Consider the following 6,015-nt stretch of genomic DNA (forward strand, 5'->3'; position numbering starts at 1 on the left):
TCAGCCTCAGTCTCCTCAGCTGGAGAGTCATCCCGCCTGGTTTTTCTTCTGAGGTTGTGCGAGACAAGTGAACCTCTAAAAGCCCTTCTTTTTTTTGTTTTGTTTTGTTTTTGAGACAGAGTCTTGCTCTGTCGCCGGGCTGGATTGCAGTGGCGCAATCTCGGCTCACTGCAACCTCTGCCTCCCGGGTTCAAGTGATTCTCCTACCTCAGCCTCCTGAGTAGCTGGGACTACAGGCACGTGCCATGACGCCTGGCTAATTTTTGTATTTTTAGTAGAGACGGGGTTTCATCATGTTGGCCAGGCTGGTCTCGAACTCCTGACCTCAGGTGATCCGCCCGCCTCGGCCTCCCGAAGTGCTGGGATCACAGGCGTGAGCCACCGCACCTGGCTGAACATGGCTCTTAAAATGCTCCTGCCAGAGCAATCCAGACAGTGCCTCCTCCTCCTCCAGAAACTTGACCTTGGCCTCTGGGCTCCCAAAGGGGAAGGGTGTACAGAGGGGACTTCAGGGAGCTGGAGAAGCCCCTGCTGTCCTTGTGACTGAGATGGAGCTTTAAGGAGCCCCCACAACACAGTCAGCCTATAGGGAAGAGGAGGAAACAGAGGGAAGGAAGATGGGCAGGGAGCTGGTGGTGTCTGCTGATTGGGGGTAAAGGAAGTGGTCTCTAAAAGGCCAAATTACCCCCAGAGAAACAAGAAAGGAACAAAGGGAGGACTCAAGACTCTGCCTGTGTGGGGCACAAGGAATGAGGCTTGAGAGAGCTGTGATCTCACCTGCGATTTTGTATTCTCCACTCTGCCTCTGAACCCCACGGCCCCCGGCCTGGCCCACCATTCAGGCTCCCCAGCCTTGACTCCCACACGGCACCAGCGGTGGCAGAGCAGTGGGACACTTGCTGTGGGCAGTCTGGGCAGCCTCTGTTCAGGAAGCCTCCTGCTACCACTGCAGCCAGCCAAGTGGGCAAGCCATTTCTCCTGTTCCTCCGGAAGTGGCTAAGGTGATGTGTGCTGGGGAGGGAGTGGGGAGGGGAACCCCTTCTTGGGCTCAGTGCATGCCCTGGATTCAAAGCTGAGGGGCACTGCTGCAAAATGCTGTGCAAATATAAAATCCTTTCATAGTTATTGTCATCGTCATCACTGGGCACATTGTGCCACCTCCCAGAGCAGGCACTGCCCTGCAGGTGATGTGGCCTTGCTATCTTATGGAAGAGCTCCTCTACCAACTAGCTGTGTGACCTCAGGCAAGTAAGTTAATCTCTCTGAGCCTCTGACTCCTCTATGAGATGGGGAGAGTGTGGCCTATTTTCTGAGCCAGTTCTGAGGATTAAATGAAATAAACATTTATAACCAGTGTTAGGAACATAGGAGATGATAATAAATTCCAGCTCCCTTGTGGGAAAAACTAGCATGAATTTTTAACAAAATATCAGAATCTTCAAGCTTGGTGGGAAAGCAGGGTAGGGAGGGGGAGGGAGGCTATTTTTAGGGTCTAGATACCACAACCCTGAGAAGAGCCCTGATTTTCTTCACTGGACACTGTGGTTGATCAACTGAAGTCATTAGCATATTGGTTAGCTCACTGGGTGCGGTGGTTCACGCCTGTAATCCTAACATTTTGGGAGGCTGAGGCAGGTGGATCACCCGAGGTCGGGAGTTTGAGACCAGCCTGAACAACATGGAGAAACCCCATCTCTACTAAAAATACAAAATTAGCCGGGCATGGTGGCACATGCCTATAACTCCAGCTACTCGGGAGGCTGAGGCAGGAGAATTGCTTGAACCCAGGAGGCGGAGGTTGCTGTGAGCCGAGATCATGCCATTGCACTCCAGCCTGAGCAACAACAGCGAAACTCAGTCTTAAAAAAAAAAAAAAAAAGAAAGAAAGAAAGAAAGAAAGAATATTGGTTAGTTCCTTTGCAGCCCAGTTTGTGTGGTTACTGGATCAGATTAGGCACCTCAGAGAGGGCCAAAACCATGAGCCAAACAAGGGCTTACCCAGACCTTCCCCCTCCCCACATTTTAGTTTTTCACCCATCCTTGAATAGACCTGGGCTCTGTCCTAACAGGCTGTGGTAGCCTGGGCCGGATAAACTACCCTCACCTCATCTTCCCTTCCCAGGGTACGGGCAGCCCAAGGCCTCTCTCCCAGGTGAATAGGCACACAGCCCTTTGGATATTTGTCCAGAAGGATTCCTTAAGGTCACTCCATGGTCCTCCATGGTGCTGGAGGCCCGAGGTCCCAGCCTCCTTAGAAGTTGTTGCTTTCATAGCAGCTAGGTTTCCCCTGCTGTGGAGTCACGATTCTCCACTCTTAGAAGTCAGCCCCTGGCCCCAGCCAGCATGGGCTTTGCTTCTGGAGAGGCTGAGGGGAGAAAGGAAGGGAGTGGCAACTCTTAGTGCAGAAGTGTGTTTGGAAGACACCCAGAGAGGAAAGACGTTCACTCCACCCCACCCCCACAGAGGCCAGGGCAGATTCAGAACAAACCCAGGCAAAGCCCTGAAGAAGCTGCCTTGACTCTCATGTTGGTGAGGGAAGACCCAACTTCTTTCTTGATCATCAGAGTCTTGTGAGCACCAGGGGGGAATTTATGGGCCTGGTAGCTTTAGGTTCAGAAAGGTCACTGAGAAAGGAGATGCCAGCTTGATCCCTTCATTCCAGAGCACCCAGGGATGGCGTTGTCTCCAGTTGGGTGGTGTTGGGGGCTGAACCTACTGTGGGTTCATGGTCATCCTCAGGCCAGAGAACTTTTCACAGGACCTGGAAGACCTCTCATTCATGCTGAGACAGTTCAGAGGTTGAGCCTCCTTCTAAGAGTTGTCCAGAGGGTAAAAAGAAAGGTCCCCAGAAGTCTTGGTTGAGAGGCAGAAGAGGGAGTGGGCAGGTTCTTAGGCAGGGATCACACACAGTAAAAGATACAGGCAGGTCCTGCTGCAGAAGGCCCCAGATCAACTTGGTCAGAGGCCTAGAGTCCTACTCAGCACCCAACCTTGGGTTCCATCGCTGCCTGCCCTGGGCCTCAGTGTGTCCCCTTTGAAATGGGGCAGACAGGAGTCCCTGGCCACCCTCACAGAACTGAATGCAGTGACAGGTATGGTCCTGTGACCGCCCCACCCCACCACTGCTTTTCCTGGAGGAAATGGGGACAGTGGTGCCATTTGCAATGTGGCTCCATCTGGAGTATCACGTGCACCAATCAATTCAATGAGACCCTTGTGCTCACTGCTGGATTGTGCGATGAACTTACTGCATCTGTCCTCAAGAAATGTATGGTTTAGAAAAGAAGTAAGACATTTCACACAAAATGATCGGAGCAGTCATTCTGAGTTTCTCTTTCCGCCCCCACCCACATTATAGACGGCACCAAAATGTATGTTTCTCATGGGCTTGTATGAACCCATCCTCCCCCTGCTCCCAACTTTCTCCCCTGCGTCATGAAATCTTTTGGAAAGCAAATGAGTAAAAATGATTTTAATATAGGTATAAGTTTGACTCTACCTGTTTTAATAGAAGTAAGCTATTTCCAAGTTTTAGTATTCTAACTACTATAAATGACAGTTTTCTTTCAGTGCCTCTTTTTGTTTGTTTGTTTTTGAGAGGGAGTCTCTCTCTGTTGCCCAGCCTGGGGTGCAGTGGCATGATCTCAGCTCACTGCAACTTCTGCCTCTCAGGCTCAAGTGATCCTCCCACCTCAGCCTCCTAAGTAGCTGAGACCACATGAACATGCCACCACACCCAGGTAATTTCTGTATTTTTTGTAGAGATGGGGTTTCACCATGTTGCCCAGGCTGACCTCAAATTCCTAGGCTCCAGCAATCTACCCACCTCAGCCTCCCAAAGTGCTGGGATTACAGGCATGAGCCACCACACCCAGCTCAACACCTCTTAGTGGATAATGGTTGAGAATCAATATATGTACTAGAAAGCGAGTCTAAGACAATGTTATAATTGTGCTATATGTCAGCCTTGTTGTTTCACATGTAAATCTTAGAGTTTTATCACGTCACAAATGTTCCCAAGAATACACAATAAAAGTCAAGAAATTGTAGCTTGTCATGAATTAAATGAATTACTTGTAACCAAATAATTTCAAAAGCAAAATTATAAAAATGCTTTCAACTGTTTTCATAGAAAAATTAATATATATTTAATGTTTAATGAGCATTTATCTTCACATTTGATTTAATGCAGGGTGAGCTGAAGAGTTAAAAGGGTTTAAAAGGTCTTGCTTAAACCATCCTCCAAACTATGTCCCTATTTTCTTTAAAATCACCTGAGCAGGATATCCCACAGTCACTCTTGTTTACATGCTCCACAGCCTGAAGTTTCAGGTTTAAGACGTTGCAAAACAACCTTTTAGAGCTGGAAGAGATCTTGTTAGCTGGAAGGCTCCTAGGCTGGTTGAGCAGGAGGAGAGCTCTGGGGGTGTCAGGGGCAGGTTGGGGACAGGAGACGTTCTTAAGAGCAGAAGTAGTACCAGTAGCGTGCATGCTGCCTCAGTTTTTCTTGGTGTATTAAAGACTTGTGTGGCCTCATCTCCACTCCTTCTCCAACTAAATTAACCCTATTCTTTTTATTTTTATTCCACTTTCTAAACGGTTTCCCATTTTCATCGCCCTGCCAAGACCTCGGCAGCTCTCTAAACCAAACACTGAAATGCTCAAAGTGAGAAAACTGTTTCTTTCTCTCCAGGGCAGGATTGTGTCTTAACTGTGGGGCTGCCCTGACAAATCACCTTTAACTCACAGGTCTACTATCCTTCCAGATCTAAAGAATGTCGGCCTAATCGGTTCTTGGCCTATTTTGGAACGGGGCATCAGACCATATGCAGTGGCCATTGAGTAACAGCGATCCAGCCCGTGCTGTTTTGGATTCTGAGTCCGCTCTCAGCAGCAAGCTAGATGTTTTGGTCTGGGGCATATGAGGCAAAAGAGAAGTAGAAAATGTGGCTCTGCAGTCACGAAGCTCATGCCAAAGGGGAGAGGCACGAAGCAGTAAAGAATGCAGTTGTGCTAAATTATTTGGTGCAGGCAAAGAACTGGCGTTTGCAGAAGCCCAGTGCCCCTGGAGCAACCTCAACCAATGGGTAGAATGTGGACTGGCAGGAGGAAGGGGCATTCCAAGTCAGGGATCAGCGGCAGTCCAGACAGGGAGAGGGTAGGTGTTGGTGAGTTCCCAGAGGGGTGGACCTGGCTGGATGGAAGAGATGTGGACTGGGGACACAGGTGGAAAGTGAGGTGACCAGAATATGAGGCCCTAAAAGCCACATGATGGGGAGCGGGGAGGTCTGTGATGTGATGCAAAAACAAACCTGAACTCCTGGGGTGATTTTTGAACAGGGGGAGGCATGGCCACCGCTGGGCCGTAGTGTGTGGCAGATGGAGGCGGATATGTCACATCATGTAATCGCCACCATTGTGTGGTCACAGAATCATGGTCGGGGAAACTAGATCAGCAGGTCTATGGGGCCCTTCAAGCTAATCTGGACTGAACTCCTTTTTTAAAAATGTCTTTTTAGTTTAATTTTAATTTCCAATTAATCCCACTCCTCCCCATTTTCAAAGTAATGCACATGTAATTTAGAAAACTCTGAAAGTACAGAAAAGAATACAGAAACAAACAATTTCTCATCCACATCCCCAGAGTAACCATAACCAGTGCCACCTGTTTCCCTCCAGTCTGCATTTTCACGTGCTACTTTCTTTACATGGTTGGGATTAAACAGTATGAATAACCCAACTGTCCATTAGCTATGTGAGTTTGAATACTTTTAGTAACAGGATGGTTTATCTTTTTTGGTAACTAGGATCTCACTACATTTTTAGGTATGCCATGCCTTTTTAAATAGAGAGCAAAATAAAAATGTTTTTCCATTATGCAGTAATATATGCTTATCTAGAAAATATGCAATATTAAAAACTGTAATACTTTAAATCACTCATAATCCAACTGTTCAGAAATTACCACTGTGAATATTTTGGGGTATTTTCTTCGAGTATTCTTCCAAAATAATA

At 47.9% G+C, this 6,015-nt stretch overlaps 1 protein-coding gene across 17 annotated transcripts in view; it reads left to right on the plus strand.

Annotated features, from left to right (window-relative positions):
• CD247 (CD247 molecule) overlaps positions 1–6,015 on the plus strand; it is an 87,923-nt gene that overhangs the window by 33,895 nt on the left and 48,013 nt on the right. The window lies entirely within an intron of this gene.

This window comes from Pan troglodytes, chromosome 1, assembly GCF_028858775.2.
Source record: "Pan troglodytes isolate AG18354 chromosome 1, NHGRI_mPanTro3-v2.0_pri, whole genome shotgun sequence".
Classification (NCBI taxonomy): Eukaryota; Metazoa; Chordata; class Mammalia; order Primates; family Hominidae; genus Pan; species Pan troglodytes.